The sequence below is a fragment of the Eretmochelys imbricata genome, chromosome 1, assembly GCF_965152235.1.
Source record: "Eretmochelys imbricata isolate rEreImb1 chromosome 1, rEreImb1.hap1, whole genome shotgun sequence".
Classification (NCBI taxonomy): Eukaryota; Metazoa; Chordata; order Testudines; family Cheloniidae; genus Eretmochelys; species Eretmochelys imbricata.
In genome coordinates this window covers 150,536,945-150,556,180 of record NC_135572.1, presented here as the reverse complement: position 1 = coordinate 150,556,180, position 19,236 = coordinate 150,536,945, and positions in this window count along the sequence as shown.

Sequence of the window (19,236 nt, the reverse complement as noted above, 5' to 3'; positions counted from 1 at the left end):
TCTGTCCGATAGTTAATAAACAAGTTTTGTCTGCTAAATAACATAAAATCAAAGCATATAATTTAGACCTAAAGTAAGGTAACATATATTTGAATATATTTTACTTTATTTACTAATCAGAAAAAATATAATTTTCTGTAATGGATTATTTTTTAAACTTAGTAGATTTGCAGAATGTTCATGTATTTGTCTAAAATGAAGCTACCTCGATCTTGTCAAAAATAAACCAAGGCCCAAACATACTTCCAGTGAGATTAATAGAAGCTTTTCCAGTGACTGGGATAGGAGGAGGATCATGCTAAATTTGTGTATAATGATTAATCTTAAATGCATGTGTGGATGGCCGTCTAGGTTAAATTTCCTACTGGTATACCTGGAAGTTATGACTTTCAATTTACGTTACATGATAGTAACAGATCCAATGTCACCCAGACCCTGTGTTTTAGCTGATGTTAAAATTACATAATATACTACCTTTTTGAAATCATGGGATACATTCACTGATGGTTTATGTTAGGAAAATTAGTGGCAGACTACCCTGCAGATCAAAACTCTTATTGAGAGATTGGATTGCAATGACATAAAATTGTACTGACGAACTCATCAGGAGGATGAGAGCAGGGGCTCAGGCAGCACCAAAGGTAGCTAACGTTGCCCAACAGTGGGGTTTGGCCAGAAAATCAGCAGAGGGAGACAGTCTCTAAAGAAATTCCTGCAGCTGGCCTATGGACACCTGCCTAATAAACACTACCTTCCCTCGTCTGGCCCAACAAAAGCAGAGACTGAGACACCTTCCTGTGCAATGAATTTCCCCTTCGAGATACAGCGGAGAAAATGGTGTGAGTAGGCAATTTTTATACCAATGGGTGCCAGTATTGCTGAGTTTAGCCCTCTGTGTTTGATAACATCAACCTGGGAAGATGTGAATTGTATCACTGTTGATGATATGGATGCGTTGACTTCTATTTGATTTCCATTCTTTTCACTTTATTATATATTTTGGAGGCAACAAGGGCATGTTTTAAGTCGACTGCTATTGATTCTTAAGTGCCCCCCAGGCTTTTATTCTTGATTCATGAGACCAGTTTGGGGAAAAGAATAAAATAGGAGATGTCATTTTTAATTTGATCATACAAATACCATTTTAATATAGGTAAATTACATTTTATTACAGTTAGCAGGCTTTAGAATGTAATTGTTCCATCTGCACAGTAGTTGAAAGTCGCTCCTTCAAATGCTGACACTCTAGTTTATAGGAAGATACTTTCCACTTCAGTGCTTTTGCTCAATATTTGAAACAAATTGGATGTAGATTACTGATTTGGCTGTAAACACAAATGGAGCAGTGACCAAAATTGACAGTCTGCCTTCAAAATTCCGTAGAAATCACTTTGCCTGTCTGATAAAACTGTAACCAGAAATAAAAGAGGCTGTTTTAATATGTTGTCTGAGTTACATGAAGTATTGCATTACCTTAAAAGGTTGAGCAAACTAATTCTAACATTTATAATGTTCGCTGTGTTTTTTCTTTCACATCCTTGATGTAACTCTTAGTTGATTTAATGGACTAAATGGATTTGTTTTAAAAATGGGGGCATGAGCAAAATTAGCTCACTGTGTGTGTTTGTATATATAAAAACATTTGCTAGTACTGATAAGTCAGCACTTTGTACTTTAAAAAATTATGTACACTGTAAGCATTCTGTAATACATTTTACCCAATTATCACTGGGATGGAATGTGTAACTGGGGTGACATCATGGCCCTTAAAGGTTCTGTGGCTTTTTGACAAGAACAGGGACATAAACCTCCTTATCCTGGCTGAAATCCATCTGGAATAACTACATTCTGTCTCCCTAAATTATCCCTCTCGTTTCTAATGGATATGAAATTATTCGTCACGTCTTCTAAAAACTGCTAGCACTTCTGGCACAAAAAGACTGCTGCATTCAATCCCAGTGATGGATGAATAATCTCTATCTCAGATTTGAGAGAGCATAGGATGAAAAATGCTATACAAATTTAAAATGTTGGTAATAATAGTTAATCAGTAATTAGAACAGAAGGGTTGGGGGGGGCTAAACCCTTCAAATGAAACTCTAAAATAGCATTTGAAGTGTAAAGTTTTAATGTAAATTGAAACTTCAGCTTTCTTTGGATCTTCTCAACTCTTATACGCTACAAAGGTCATGCACTTCCTCGGATGTTAAATTAGAGATGTATTGTTAAACAAAACAAAAGCAGCAACAATGAAAACAAACAAACCTAATATGTTGCCTGGAGTTGAGAAGAGGATAATGAGGTTAATGTCCCCGCTCTGGCTTTTTGACAAAACTTCATGCAAATTTGGTACATATTAACTATCTTCATTCACAGAAGGTAAATGGAACGCACCATACTCAAATCAGATGCATAATTAGTATCCTGCATGGCTAGCACTGAATTACTGAAGATTCACATGCGCATAGAATTCAGAGTAGCAGCCATGTTAGTCTGTATTCGCAAAAAGAAAAGGAGGACTTGTGCACCTTAGAGACTAACACATTTATTTGAGCGTAAGCTTTTGTGAGCCACTGAATGCATCCAATGAAGTGAGCTGTAGCTCACAAAAGCTTATGCTCAAATAAATTTGTTAATCTCTAAGGTGCCACAAGTACTCCTTTTCTTTATGCGCATAGGGCTTGAACTAGGAAAGAAAAAGCAGTTACTCTTCCATATCTTGTCTACAAATCAAGCTCTGTCAAAAAGAGATGCCAAAAGATTGCGTAGATGTTCAAAAGATAGTCTTGTGCTCACTTTACCTCTTATGGGGCCTGTTACACTTTGGAAGAAATTGATGTTTTACTGTGGCCACCTTTCAATGGTGCTTGGATATCCTGCTGATGCGCTTGGGGTTTGGTTCCTCTAAAGATGATCCACTGGGATCTCATACACTTTAAGGTTAACCATCATAATAATCTAGTCTGATTTCCTATACATCATAGGCCACTGAACCTCATCCACTCTCTCCTGCTTCCTCCCTTTGGCTTGTTGGCTCCACAGGACAGAGTGTTTTTTGGGGGATGGGGGAAAGGTGCACTGTCCCAGGTGCAGCCCCTTGTGCATGAGATGTCACTCAGAGTAGGTTTTACAGTCAGTGTCTGATCCTCTCCTTTTTCCAAGTGCCCTGCATTCAAACCCAATTCCTGCTCCCTTCTTCTGCCTCCCCCAAACTAAAAAGAGACCATTCCTAGTTCCCTAGGCCTCCACATCCCAGAAGATGTACTTCTCCATGGAACAGATGGGCTGTTGGTCAATGCCATAATCAAGAACTATTCTAGAATGTGCAGTGGGGACAGATTCCTTTTAATTGATAAATAAATCTCAACCCTACCCTTTTTTTTCAGTGTCCAAGACTAATTTTGCAACAAATGAGCAATTGATTTTCCTTCCTAATGCAGTTAGAATGTGAAGTATAAATGAAGGCTTTACACTTAAAGTCTTATGATGGCATGGTAAGCTCTCAAGCAATCTTCAGGATGAAGTATTACACACACAGTCCCTATTAAATGTTTCATTGACCTGGCCTAGGTATAGCCAAGTTATTTTAAATGAAAATCCAAATACCCAAATTTGCGCGAAGTTTTTTAACCCATGTTCAATAGTGATCTTGACCCCAAATTCAATTCCCCTTTGTACAATACTTGTTTGCTGAGACTATGATACTTCTACAGACAATGGAGCTTAAAGGCAGGGCTCTATTTTTTCTTTTGCAGCAGGGAGTTATGAAAGGGACCTGTTAGCTATGAAAATGTAAGCTTTCTTTGTAATCTGTATGATCAGAAATTGGATTATTCCTATGTTTTTTTTATCCCAGGTTTCATTTTGTTTGCAGTCAAGAGATTGGCAGCTGATTTCAGAGCTTTGAGCAAAAAAAAGCTAAACTGCTCTTTCTAGGTTGTGATTTTCTTTTGGAACCAAATTTATCAGCATAAACTTGTGCATTTTGCAGCTATTGTGTTAGGCTGACAGGTTGTTTCTTCTGAGATTTTGAAGTAATAAAAACTCTTTTTTATAATTTGAAGGGTACATTAAATACAAGTACTTTAAAAGCAGGCAAAACATTTCAAAGGTTTAGCTGTATGTCGTTAACATTATCTAACCTTTCCATCATTAAAAAGTTTAGAATTCTATTGTGTCTTTACTTAGTTTTGTTTCTTGAACTCAAATAAGAGAGAAATCAATTTTAAGGAAAGAAGCTGTTGATTTTGCACATCATTCTAGACTCTGTTTGCATCTTGCTTAAATGTGCTTTGGTACTTAATTCTTCTGGTACTTACTGGAATTGTGTTTAAGGTGGAGGGCTGGGACAGAGGAGATGTGTTTTATTTCTGGGCTCTCCCACAAACATCATGTGTGACCTTGGGCAAGTCATCTAACCTCTGTGTCTCATTGGTAAAACTTGTGTAATACTTCCTTATCTCCTTTCACTCACCTTTTGTCTGCTTCTTCAAGTTAAATTGTAAATATTTCAGAACAGGGACTTTCTCTCATGATGTGCATGTTCACAATCTCATCAATGAGCCTTGATCTCAGTCCTAGGTACAAGTATAATATAAATAATACCAGATCTAAAGGGTAACTAATTTCTGAAAAATACATTACAGATATGATCAATATAATACTTTTTAAAAAATCAAGCGTTACTGATTTACTTTGTTGTGTTCTCAAATGTGGTCATATTAGGTATAATTAGAAAGAGCTCACTAAGCTGAGACACAATTGCTGTTAGGGGACTAAGAAGGCCAAAATTGAATTTATATTCATATCTGAATTGTATTGCCTGGTAAAAGAACAGGATTTTTGTAATTTCTGCAAAGGGTTGGACATTCTGTCCACTGCAAAAATTAAATAGTAACACTAGCTGTTTTGTGATGAGGTAGAAAAGGTAGCTGAGTTGGTTTTATTTTGTTTCTTGTTGTTTTACAATACTGTGAGGTTGAATATTTTCACAGACATGTTGTGAGTAAGACAAAAACTGTCTGCAGGGAGATCCTGCTGCCCCGGTGAATACAGGAATGGGTACCATGCTGGGGATTGTTTTAAGCCTGTATACAATCAATACTAGAAACAACCCCAAAAGAATATAGGAAATACATATATACATATATAGGAAAAAAGCAAATATGAATTGATGAAGGGTGGAATTAAAGAGGCCTGGTGGCTGAGCAGAATTGGGCACAGGTAATAAGTGTAGGTGAAAATATGGCTTTGAATTCACATAACTATTCAGAGGAGACCATCATAGGGCCTAATCACATAAGCCACACTATCAGAGGCTCCTTCACCTGCACATCTACCAATGTGATATATGCCATCATGTGCAGGCAATGCCCCTCTGTCATGTACATTGGTCAAACTGGACAGTCTCCACGTAAAAGAATAAATGGACACAAATCAGACATCAAGAATTATAACATTCAAAAACCAGTTGGAGAACACTTCAATCTCTTTGGTCACTCGATTACTGACCTAAAAGTGGCAATCCTTCAACAAAAAGCTTCAAAAACAGACTCCAAGGAGAGACTGCTGAATTGGAATTAATTTGCAAACTGGATACAATTAACTTAGACTTGAATAAAGACTGGGAGTGGATGGGTCATTACACAAAGTAAAACTATTTCCCCATGTTTATCCCCCCCCACCACCACCGTTCCTCAGACATTCTTGTGAACTGCTGGAAATGACCCACCTTGATTATCACTACAAAAGGTCCCCCGCCTTCCCCCCAGGCCCCCCATCTTCCCCCGCTCTCCTGCTGGTAATAGCTCACCTTAAATGATCACTCTTGTTACAATCTGTATGGTAACACCCATTGTTTCATGTTCTCTGTGTATATAAAATCTCCCCACTGTATTTTCTACTGCATGCGTCTGATGAAGTGAGCTGTAGTTCACGAAAGCTTATGCTCAAATAAATTTGTTAGTCTTTAAGGTGCCACAAGTACTCCTTTACTTTTATAGACTTTCCCAGTGGACACTTCAGCCCTTTGTGCAGGTTAGACCCCGGCAGCAGTTCTCAAACTGTGGGTCGGAACCCCATTTTAATGGGGTTGCCAGGGTTGGCTTAGACTTTCTGGGAGCCGAAGCCTGAGCCCCACTGCCCGGGGGCCGAAGCCCTTGGACTTTAGCTTTGCCCCCCCGCCCAGAACGGTATGGCTTGGCTTTGGCGTAGGGCATCAGTGCTTGAGTGGGCTCAGGCTCCGGTCCCCGCTCCTGGGGTTGTGTAATAATTTTTGTTGTCAGAAGTGGGTCACGGTGCAATGAAGTTTGAGCTACAGGTGTGTCCTGACTTACAATTCAGCTGCAGCCAACCCTGTGGACTATTTTGGCAGCTGAAATAGCCAAAGCAAAGAAATGGTCCAGGCCCTCCCCAGAATCTTCTGCAGGAGGCAGTGCACAGCTGGCTATAAGGACTTTGTATCTACCACGGACGTCTCCTGCCCTGGGAGCTCTTCCTAGGGGACTGCAGCATGGTTGTCAGTTTGGTTCATTGTATAGTAAATGACATCTGCATTCCTTGCATCCTCTTCAGTGAGGCTATGGGATAAATGCAGGGAGAAAGAGATTAGAAAAAGGATATTCCACTAATTCACTGGTAAATGACTTAACATCCATACTGTCTACACCATGAAATTGACTAACTTTGATGTGGACCATAGTGAGGAAATAAAAGTGACACCAAAATTATTTAATATCACAAAAGGCTATCCCTGCTTCAAATGAAATGATGGCATATGGTCACCTGCCATGCATTTTGCAGCACAAAAACAGGCAAAGTAACTGATGGCTACTATGCCTCGACAAACGAATTGGGCAATCTGTAGCATCTTACCTGAGTTGGATTTTAAAAGCTGCAGCTTTTTTACAATTTTAATTATCAAAAAGGTTGGTGCTGATCTGAACTTTTAAACAATTTAAAGTTATTTCCCCTCATCCACCTTGCTTTTTTCCTCTTCACACTTACCATCAATTCCTACAGGGCCTGGAGTACTGTATTTAAAAATAAAGCATAACAACCTCTCTAAGGGCTATGCCAAACAAATTCTGCCAGGACATGAGTCTGTACACCCACCTTCCCATTACTGGCAGTAAAGAGTCAGTACAGTGTAGATCCTTAGAGTAAATATTTCCATCTCTTATATCAGGAGACAACACTAGTAAGTATTCCACAGTTGAAGAAAAAAGCTGCAGTAGTAAATGGAATATTTAACCCCCCTACACACACATGAAATAAACAGTGGAGGAAAAATCATAATTGGAGACAGATAAGTGACAGTTTCCCATCATCAGCTCTGACCCTCCAAGTGAGAATATATCCAGACAATTAGCAGGCTAACTCTGACTAAACTTTCCCTCTAGCAAAAACAGCTAAATCTAAAAAGGCTAATTATAAAAAAATAAGAAACCTTGATCTCAGACTCTGCCATAGACTCTTGAAAACCTGCTGTACTTTGTATGTCTGGCTTTAACTAAGTTCACCTGGTTGGAAGTTTATCATTAAAACCTTAAAGACCAAGAATTGTTACATTTGTGCCTGCAATCTTTCATCTGTCATTTTGTATCTCAGTTGGATATGGGACCGAGCACTCTGAGAGTACTGGAAGAAAATGATTCTTCATGAGTTTCAGTGGCTTGTTCTCTGCATATTGTATGCACGATGTTTGATTTTGTTAGGAATAACATTATTAAATAATCTACAGGCACAGGCTTAACGAATGTAGTCTAGTTTCATGGAACAGGCCCGTAAACCTTTGAGAGTAGTTTAAGAAATGATCTATCTTCCCATGCACAGATTAAATGAAGGTGTCTTCTAAACTGATGAAACTCAAAATTGTCATTGCTGAAAAACCTAAGGGGAGGGCGGGTGCAGCTTCTCTTTCTCATTTATCTGAGCACCGAGAAGTACGAAATTGAAGTCAGGGAGGAAGAAAAATACAAGACAGAATACCTCCCCTCTGGAAATTGTCTTGTGACATCCAGTATCTTTTACAGTGGAAGCCAAAGTGTAACAATAAAGCAATAATACCATGAGAAGTTCTTTTCCCCCAGTGGTCTCTCATCACTAATATTTTAAGCTGCCCTCATTTCAGTGTTTCTTGAGGATATCTTTTCAGCTGGAAGTTCTACTAATAGTTACTAAAGAAAAAGACTGCTTATAAGAAAGACATGGTATCTAGGAGCTCCCATAAACATTGAAAGTCAATGAGTGTTAGATGCCTAACTCCCGTGGGTGCTCTTGGAAATCTCACGTGGAGTAACATTTGGTAGACTTGCACATGTATTTTAAAAGCAATCAGTTTAAAATAGTTTAAAAGGTATTGAATTAAGTGCTTCTCAATTTAAGTTGTACAAATCAGCCTGTGTCTGGCACAGGGAGTGTGGAATAACCATTTTTTCACTTTACAGTCGATAATAAATATTTCCATTATTATCTCTGTCTGCTAGTAAATATATTAGGTAATTCTTATTTACAAATCTTTAATGGCTAATCTCTGACAGAGCATCCCAGGCTGTAAAAAAAAAAAAAAAAAGCGGGGGTGAGGGGTGGGGAGGGAAGGCAGCAACAACACTTACCACATATACACTCCTACATACTATAAGGAAAATTAATTATTCGGGGCTTTCTTCTACCTCCTTTGCACATATTGAATAATATCGTACTCCATAAATAATCCCATTGATGTCAATGGGATTACTATAGTCATTATGAGTAAAGGATCCACAATCTGATCCTGAGTAATAAGTGTTTTCACATTTACTTGTACTTGTTCCTTGATTTCCCACTCCCTCTTTCATTCCCAACAGAAATTGAAATGTGAACACCCAAGCTGATTTATTCTCCCCACCAACCCCCAGTCCCTTTTTTGCTTTCCATCCCCACTGGCTCCATACTCTGCCAAGACAGAGATGCCACTGTGCATAATAAGACCGTTAACATGGCAGATGCACTTAGGGAATTCTAGACAATGTGTTAATAAAAGGCCTGCTGAAGAATAACAGAAAATTAGAATGGTGGGGATGAATTCACTAGGGGGACTTAGGCACCTAAATCCAACTACTGTCATTCCCAAAATTTCTGCTCAGCTGTCCTTAATGCTGTAGATGCCTAAATTGCCTAGGCATCCAAGTTTCTGCCAGTAAAGTCTCATGGACACCTACATTTCTTCTGGTAGGTATATGCAAAGCAGCTGAAGTCCTAATGGCTTCAAGTAGCTTGACACTTCAGCCTTGCTGAGATTGACACATTAGGCATTTCCTTCCCACAAGTTGCCTGCAGCGCCCAATCTAGTAGGTATGCTCAGAGCACACCCAACACCCTTCAGTTAGTGGGCCTTAGGGGGCCACCACCATCTGCTCCTCATCTCAAGTGGCGGTGCCCCCGAAGGCCTGATAGCCTGGTTGTTAGGGTACTCACTAGGGAGGTGGGAGACTCTGATTTGGAACAGGAATCTAGGTCTCCCGCCTTCAGGTGAATACTCTAACTGCGGGGCTACTAGGTATGGGGGGCACCCTACCACCACCACCACATGGCACATTTCTGCCCACACATTCCACTTGTGTTATAGTTCTCTTGCTATATGATTATGGCTATAGTAAGAATAGGAGTTGACATAGTGGACAATGTAATGTGGAGGGGGCAATGTTTGGGACATTCATGCCAGTTATATTAATTATGCAGTGACTAAATATGCTGTACATCTGTAATTATCATATCTATTGAGATAGCTTTGGGAGTATCCCGACTCTGCCATCTCCAGAGTTACATCATGTAGTTCCCACCTGCCTGGTTTCTCTGTGCTTGTTTCAGAATAATTTTTGTCTTCCTTGCTGCTCTTATTGTTAAGTTTTCTCGCATTTAAAATTCTAAATTGCCATGATTTAAGCTTCTCTTAGGCTTGTGAGTGTTGCTTTTTTTAAAAAAGTTTCTCAAAATGACATTTATAACAGGGTTTTTTTGGGAGGGAAGTTACTCTTTTAAAATTTTTTCTCATATTCAAATCAAATTAATCTATACAAAATGTGCTACATCTGGATTCATGTGGGAATGTCACAAGTGACAAGTATGCCCGAGTGAATTATTCCAAAAGTAGTACCACCTCTGATGTTATTTCAGACTTATTTAATTACTCCACATCACCTGTAACAATTAGAAAAAAAAATTGACGGATGGTTCTGACTTAATCTGAAGACACGTTTGTCTGTTAATGTTATTTTAATAAAATGGCAAGGTCTCAGTATTGCCACCCCATAGCTTGTAACCAGAGGATTCCATTGTGTATCGCAACAGGAAATTTTGTCCAAAGTTACTCTGTTAATTTCATGTTTCATTCCCGTTATAAATTAATTGCTTTAGGACCCTTATTGTATAACATTCTTCTGACCAAACAAGATATGTTGCTTTTGAGTACATATGTAAAGTACTGACACACTTTTTCTTCATCAGCCACAAAAATAAATGCTACTCCTAAGAAAAAAGACTAGCCCCCTGAGTCTTTTTGAGCTGTTGAGCTTTGGGAGGTACAGAATGGGCTAAAACAAAATTGCACATGCTTTCATTTCTCTACTTTGTGGCTGTAATCATCTCTGATCACACCTTTAACCTCTTTGCTTAGTCCATTTACTGTTCTTTGAAAGACTTCTCTCCTAATTGGAAGATAAGTCGAATCTTTCAGGTTGGAATGTTTCATAAAAAAGGTAAATGGTTCTGTGCTGAACTGAATATTTATTAGTTCTAATTGTATTCAACATGATTGAAAGAGTGTATGTCTCTATGGCAACTGTTTCATTTCTGGTGTGGGTTTTCTTTTTGTCTTTATTTTTCATGAAAGTTCAAGTAAAATCCACGGTTAACTTAATGAGGTTAAATTAAAGAGGTCCTATGGATACAGAATCTATTATCTTTTATAAAGGATGGATTATTTTAGGTAGTATTGCATACAACTGCAATAAAAGAATGCTACAGTTGCAAAGTCAAGCATTCAAACATTAAAAAATGCCAGAATAAAGGGTGTCTGTGTAACCTTAATTTGTCTCCCATGTGAATACACATGATAAAAACTTTCATTACATTATCACATACAAATTTTTTTCCATCAGACCCTTTCCTCATTTAGTGAACAGAATGGACATTCTCACTTACTGAGCAGCTGTTTATTTATGTTTTTATCCTCATTGTAGTCACGTCTTTCTTACTGCATGCTATTCAAACCAGCTGTAAATGGATAATTATTAATTGGCTTACCAGTGGAGCTCACCACTACAATACCTGAGTGGCTCATGCTTATTAATATATTTAGTTTCACCCCACCCTTGTGAGATGAGGGGAATGAGCTCGTATTACAGCTGGGGAGTTGAGGCAGAGACACAGACAACTAAAATATCCATTTATCTCAGGTTCCCAATGAGAGACAGCTATGGCCTTTTTTTCCCAGAGTGTTTGGCATTAGATTGCCCTTTGTATGTTCAGAGCACACTTCAGTTGTAGCACTGAGTGATATTTGTGAATTAGTTCCTAGATTCTTAAAAAAGGAAAGGGAGGGGAAAAAAGACTCCAGCATGGGAAATCTTACTGATCTCCACACGGGTTGACAGCAGGGTGGGAAACTTTAGTTCCAGTGCAGAGACTTCTGCCAATAGAGCTAATGGAGCTCTAGTAGGTTGCCATCCTCTAAGCGGGCCAGCAAATAAAGGGGGATGAGACACACATTTTGCCAGATATTTGCTGGCAACACAGGAATGGTGAACTTAGTGGAAGTCTTGAATTCCATTCCAGGTTCTGGAGGAAAGGTTACTCTACTCGGCACAGACCATTCTGCCTATATCCTCAAAGCCTGACTCCTTCTGTACTTCCCCCTCCCAACCCTCTCTCTAATCCCCACAACCCCAGCTGCTTATCCCAGTACCCTCACTGAGCCACTCCCAGGCTCCAGGTCAGAGTTCCAGTCTCCTAGCAATCCCTGAAATCCCAGTTTCACTCTCTGGGCTCTCCATCCAAGTCCCAGATCCCCCCCAGTCTGGGCTGCTTGTCCCAGTCCCCACTCACAAACTGGCTCCTTATCTGATCAATCTCTTCCCTTGTCCCCAACCCAGCTTCCAATGTCCTTCCCTCATCCCATCTCCCCGGAGTTTGGTTCTTGTTCCAATTGCATGAAAGTCTAGTGGCCTCCTCATCCAGGCATCATGGGCATCAGCAGGGGAACACTGACAGCACTGGGGAGACATGTCTCTCTCTGCTCTCAGTTCCTGTGCCAGAACCACAATATCCTGCAGGAGCCAGGACATCAATTGCAGGGAAAGTCCTGCTTGGGCGTTGGAGCTCTGGGTTGTAGTACGCTCTGTACAGATGGACTGTTCAGAGAATTTAGCTGCCTATTTCAAACAAGTCTCTGAGCATGTGCAAACTGGGATTTTTCAATTTTTATATTTCTTTTCCCCAGGGGAACAACAAAAGGTACAGTAGTGATACAACGGCTATCCTCCTCCCTTCCAATTTGGAAGCCCTTGTTCCAAAGCATGGAGGTTCAGCAAAACTGTTGTAAGAGTTTTTTGAACATGTGGAAAAGAGTGTTTTTTCCCTAATCTCATTTTTCAGAAAAGACTGAACCATTTTAACTGAAACTTTTCCTTGGGGGTGTGGGGGAGGGGGAGAAATAAAAAGAGCCTGAGGCAGACACAAGAGGTGGGAAATTTCAGCCTACCGTCTTTAATTTGGCAACATTATAAGAAATTAAAATAGGCTTATATAATGGGAAGTGTCAGGCATCCTGAAGTATACCAGTTGTACCCATAATAATACTTTTTGCACTTTTACAATACCTACAAGGGAAGATTGTAAGGTCCTTCCCAAATATTTATGAATAAGACCAGTATCATCCATAGGATGTAGAGAAGTATCATTATTCCCTTTTATAGATGGACACAGATATCTTAAAGTGAAAAGGTCTTAGCAGAAGTCTGTAATTTGTAGTGTAGCCTGGGGTAGAACGCAGGTGTCATGACTCCCAGTCCTGTCCTTTAACCATACCCTTCCCCCAGAGCACGTCTTCCTATGAATCATGAATGCATAGCTCTTTGATTGCTACAAAACTCATACGCTATCTGCTGACTCTGGCTGAAGATTAGTTTAGGACAACTTTCTTCTGTCTGATTAGCACTTTTTTACCTTTCATATGGACCACGTCATTGGATGCAATTCTTGCACAAAATCTCACATGGAGTACAAAAGAGAGAGGCATCAATTGGAGAGGTAGAGTTTGTTCTTCATATCACCTTGTTACTGCATGAATTGTTTGAATGCAATAACTATAAACTATTTACAGACATCTTTTGAAACCATGTTTTGTGATACACAATTTCAAATCAATACTGTTAAACAAGTGTTGCACCTGAAGTGCTGGAGTCTATGTAATACAAAAGCCCGTTATTTCTAGTTCACAGATATTATGCCAGTACCAGTTCTATATGTTCAGATACTAAAGTCTGCTTTCACACTTGTACAGTAGGATAATTTTGCATTGATAGTATTTTAGCTTGTGTGTCAGCATGATGGAAAGCTTTCATTATAATCTGAAGCAGTCTAGTATTGTAGGAGTCAATGCCGGATGCATTTTTTCTTATGTTTTTGTTTTTTGTTTTTCAACCTAGTGGCTTTGTTCAATCTGTTGATATAATTAGTATCCCATTATTATGAGAGGGACTTACTTGAAATATAGATTCATTAAATCAATAGCATAGTTTATACTCTGGCAAATAAATACTGTCTCTATTTAGATTGTTTTTCCCTTCACTTTCCTAAATTTATATTTATTTGGTACGCAGGGAATGACAGCATTTCGGCAAAGGATTTTATGGATGGGCTCATTCTATTAGGTAATTTGTGACAAATGATTCTGGAACTGCTGCTTCTGTTTGCTTGGAAGCAATAACTATGTAAACTTGTCCTTTAGTAACATTTTCCCAGCTCATGGCAAAACAATCACTTCTGTTCTAGCCTACTTGTTCTGTGGACAACCTTGGTAAGTTGCCTGTGGGTTAGTTTGCTTAGTAAAGTGACTGCTCAGTTATTGTTCATTTTCCAAAATCACTGAAAGCTGTTGTTCAAATTAGATGTTGACAATGGTCTCTTCTCAGCAGCAGGTGTTTTATTATAATTGCCCATTATCAAACCATGTTTTGCTTGAAAACTTGTAGAAGATAACAAAGTTATTTTGTATTTATAGAAGTTAGCTTCTGTTGAAAATAAAGCAAAGCAAACAAAAAAGCAACCCAGGTCAGTGGTGAAACATAAAGTAGCCTCTTCTGGGTGGAAATGATTGATCAATTTGACTATGTTTCTGGGTGTTTCAAAGTAAAACAAATTGTAATGCTTGGATAAAGACGTTAATCTTGACTCTGATCTAAATTGTTCTCTTTTTCCCATAAAAACGAAAGTAGAAAATTTTATTCTGCATTTTTTCTCATAAAGAAAAAGAGTTGCTAGATATTTGTGCTCCTTGATTGTCTATTACAAGTAGATCAGCTAATTTACAGAATTGCATTGGTTATTGCTAATGCTTAATTTCTATGTAATTGTAAAAGGTGTGATGTTTCCAAGCTAAATATAATGTAATGAGCTAGAGCATTTTAGTTAGTTTTAATTAAAGCTGTATTAATTTACAAACACCACATAAGGGACATTATCCCGATGGCCTTGGATAGGAGGCTAGAACAAAGTAAAATTAAAGCAATTGGAATGAAAGTACTGAATAACAGCCACTTTCCAGAAAACATGGATAGGTTTCCTAACATATGTAACTCTTCATGCTTAAATAGTCTTCTTACAAAAGTGACATTATATGGCTGTCATTAAAATTGTATTTTTCTCCTTAAAAGTAGGAGATTCAATGATTTGCAACTGCACACTATCACCTATTGTATTTTGCATAAACTCATGCTCCGTGTGTGTGTGTATGTGTGTGTCTAAATTTAGAACCAGATTTATACCAAAAAAAATCCTGTATAATCAGATTAGAACATCACTTCTGCAGTTCAACAGAGTGGAACCAGGTGAAAATTGCAAGTTGCAAGAGTAATCCATTCCAAATTTTTGAAAAGATTTGTAAAACATTCCCCATGCACCTTTGCTCATGGGTCCAACACTTCTGCCACAAATTCCTCTCCATTTCACTGATAAGCGTATTACAAGGGTTGAGTGATTTTAATCAATGTATTATCCCCAAGTAGGGTTTTTTGTTAACAATAGGCATCCCTAGCTGTACTTTCAACAAGGTTCTTAAATATATATGTACTGTAGTTAATGCTAGAAAAACGTCATGCTATTGTGTCAGACCTTGGTCTTGTAAATTGTTTGCCAGCAATCTCCTGTGCCTGTGTGGAGTCCAGCTGAAGTCAGGGGTTGTGCCTTGATTGAATGCATATATATGGATGGGCTTTAATGCCTTTGCATTCCTTCTATAGCATCCCAGGATAATGGGAGAGTCTTCAAGATTTGGGGAGAAATCCTAACCCCATTGAAGTCAAAGGGGATTTTGTTATTTACTTCAATGGAATCAGGATTGCACCCATGGTTTTAAACTTCTGTGTTTTCTTGAGGCCCGTTAGTTAAATATTTATTTGCCCTAGAACAACTAATATTATATTTGCTGTTTAAGATCACTACCAATGCTCAGGGGATCAAGTGAAAGGGCAGTAATTAGCTTCATTTCTCATGGGAAAAATTCCAGAGAGTATGCCCTGCTGTCATTCTTTTGGTACATTAGGAAAGGCATCATCAGGGTGTGGGTTAGCTTCCTTACTGTTCATTCAAGCAAGTCCCTTTATAGCAGAATCTGGTCCATTTTTCTGTAGCCTTGTACTAGCACTCACTTGTTTAAAGAATATGCATATCTAAATAAATATATTTAGCAGATGAAGTAAAAATAACAAGACTCCTTAATATATTTAAAAATTCCTAGCTTGGTATGCATCCATTAAATTCTGAACCCTGTGCCACTATGCACCTGTATATTTAGATAGCAGTTTGCCTATCCAGCCTTACCTAACGGAGAGGTAATGGGCACTTATTTGTTCTCGCACTAATGAAAAATTCATGTGTGTTTCAAGTTGCGGTTTGTATAATTTCGGTGCATTTCTAGTCCTTAACCAGTTGAGAAATATATCCTTAGCATTTTCCTGTAAATCTGAAGAGTCTCTTAAGGATTAATTAATCATGTGTTTGAATGTGGATGAGGGCAATGGAAAAAAGAATATGATGCTGAATATGCAAAGAAAATCTGGATGGGACCAAATGAAATTAATAAATAAAAATTAAGACTCAATTAGGACCACTAAAGTGAAGAAAGAAACAAAAATGTATAAAATATTCACATCACATTTTAAATCATTATTCGCAGATACTGTTTTGAATTTGATCAGGAATTCACTTTTATTGGTGTCTGTTTCCATTGGAAATGCAGGCTGCAGCTACGTGTCTAGTTCATGAGTTATAAATGCATAACCTTGAGACTCCTGGAAAGTAATTGTTTATTGAATAGACTAATAATCAATTCACTGCTATAAAAATGTCAGCATCTTTTATGTCTGTCATGTCTTTCTTATTATAATACAGCACAAAATCTTTACAAAATGTTAGTAATATGCCAAAGTGATTATGAAAATGACCACTATGTTTCAAAAGATGGTGAATTTGAGTGGAGAGTCTGTTTTTATAGTTATAAGTGTAGAAGTACCCCCTAAGATTCTTTCTGATTTTCTCTGAGAAGCTTGAAAACAAATATCTTGTCCCTTACCAACTTAAAATGTGTTCCTTGTGCACCAAAATCCTTGACCTGAGCTGGAAACATATATAGTGGATTGTTTTCAACGGGGATGCATAAATCCGTCTGCATCACTTAAGCTGTGGTGGACCAATGAGGGAAAGTTGCAGATGAACTTCTATGGTGGGAAGCCTTTGAGTCCCATGCATACCATGAAATTGAAGATTGGTCCTACTTAGGCCCAAGTAATCGGTCAGCTTGGGAACTAGGGAGGGAAGGTTTATGGTAACTGCAGTTATGCAAATGTAGTCCCCAGTCCTGCAAAGGGAACCATGCACTTGTGTGAAGAAGCTGCTATTGCAATCTTAGCATATGTTGTGTGGCTACAGAAACCAAAGGCCATCCTCCACTGCGGGAGGTGCAACTTCAGGAACTGAACAAACTGTCACAGGTAGCAGATAACAGCAGTTATTAAGTCTTGCAATGTTGCAGTCATGTAATGTTGAAATAAAATACTTGACTTGTTAAATACATGCATTCTATGTTTTAATGAAATGAATAAAAGCCCACCTGCACAGAGCCCATGTGTGTGGCTCCCATTGCAAGTTCAGGGGCTCAGTTTGTGACTTTCCACACATGGCATGGAACAGCATCTGTGGGATGGAGCAGAGGGCTATATTACTGGCTTCTGACCTGTAGTTCAATTTTGTGTGTAAATTCCATCTCTGTTATCTCTCCTTAGTCCTGCACACAGCTCAGGCTTTGTGTAGGAGGGGATGATTTAACCTACTGGGACTTCTTTAATAGAAAACTGTTGCTACAGAGACAACAAAATGAATACAAAAGCCTAGAACTTAACTCATACCAAAATCATCATTGTTTCCATTTCAAATTATGGGAATTCCTTCTTTTAAAAAAATAGTCTTTGATCCTGCAAACACTTAAGACATTAGCGCTTGACTCAGTGGGACTACTTACACGATTAAGGTTAAGCATATGCATGTTTGTAGGATCAGAATCTTAAAGATTTTGGTCCCATTTAAGCAAATGTTTAAGCATGTCTGTAGCTTTATCCAGCTGAGTAAACCCATTGAAATTCAACCATTTTTGAAGTGAATTGTACCATGAAATTTTTAATGGTCACAAGAATTTAGTATCTCTGATTTACTTCTACATAGCATCATGCTGGCTCAATAGCAAAATTTGGCTCTAGATACTGTGCTAGCTACATCCTTTAGTCCAGTGGTTCCCAAACTTGTTCCGTCGCTTGTGCAGGGAAAGCCCCTGGTGGGCCTGGCCGGTTTGTTTACCGGCCGTGTCCGCAGGTTCGGCTGCTTGTGGCTCCCAGTGGCTGCGATTCGCCGCTCCAGGCCAATGGGAGCTGCTGGAAGCAGCGTGGGCCGAGGAACATACTGGCTGCCGCTTCCAGCGGTTCCCATTGGCTTGGAGCAGCGAACCGCAGCCACTGGGAGCCGCGATTGGCCGAACCTGCGGATACGGCAGGTAAACAAACCGGCCCGGCCCACCAGGGGCTTTCCGTGCACAAGCGGTGGAACAAGTTTGGGAACCACTGCTCTAGTCTCTAGATTTCTTTCAATGTCTCTCATTCCTATAACCTGAGAATTGGTGAGGCCTCAGGAGCTGGGCTATTCATATGTAAAAGTACAATATTTATAAAATGCACCGTATATTTTATTATAGTCTTACAATAGCAAGACTATAATTAAGGTAGTATCAGAATTTTCTGGTTGTCATGGCAACAGCTATCTTGGATAACTGATTTCCCTTGACAGGTTTCAGAGTAACAGCCGTGTTAGTCTGTCTTCGCAAAAAGAAAAGGAGTACTTGTGGCACCTTAGAGACTAACCAATTTATTTGAGCATAAACTTTCGTGAGCTACAGCTGTTGTAGCTCACGAAAGTTTGTGCTCAAATAAATTGGTTAGTCTCTAAGGTGCCACAAGTACTCCTTTTCTTTTTGTGATTTCCCTTGGACTCTCATGACATTGTTATATGAAGGGACCCAGGAGGAGCTGTGATGAAAACACGCTGGGTTTGGATAAGCTCCAGCTAAACGCCTTTGGGTTTGGACTGGGGAAAATTATGTTGTTTCTTTGTAAAGGGTTATTGTTTTGTTACTTTCCTCAAAAAGGGTTCCATGAAAATAAGCTACAAAATTCTAGCTCCTTTTCGTGTAGATTATGATACCTCCAAATTGGGTTTTACAAATTTCTGAACATTTACCTTTTTTAAAAAGATGGGAAGTTACAGAAATGAGTACCTACTCAGTTTTTGGTTATCCAATTTTTAAAAATAAGTCATTTAGAAGTTACAGTAAAACTTGTTAAATTAAAAATAACTTTTTAAATTTAATTACTTTTACTAAACTGGTCAGCATGGCACTGACTGAAATATGGAACTGCACAAGATAACAGCAATAAA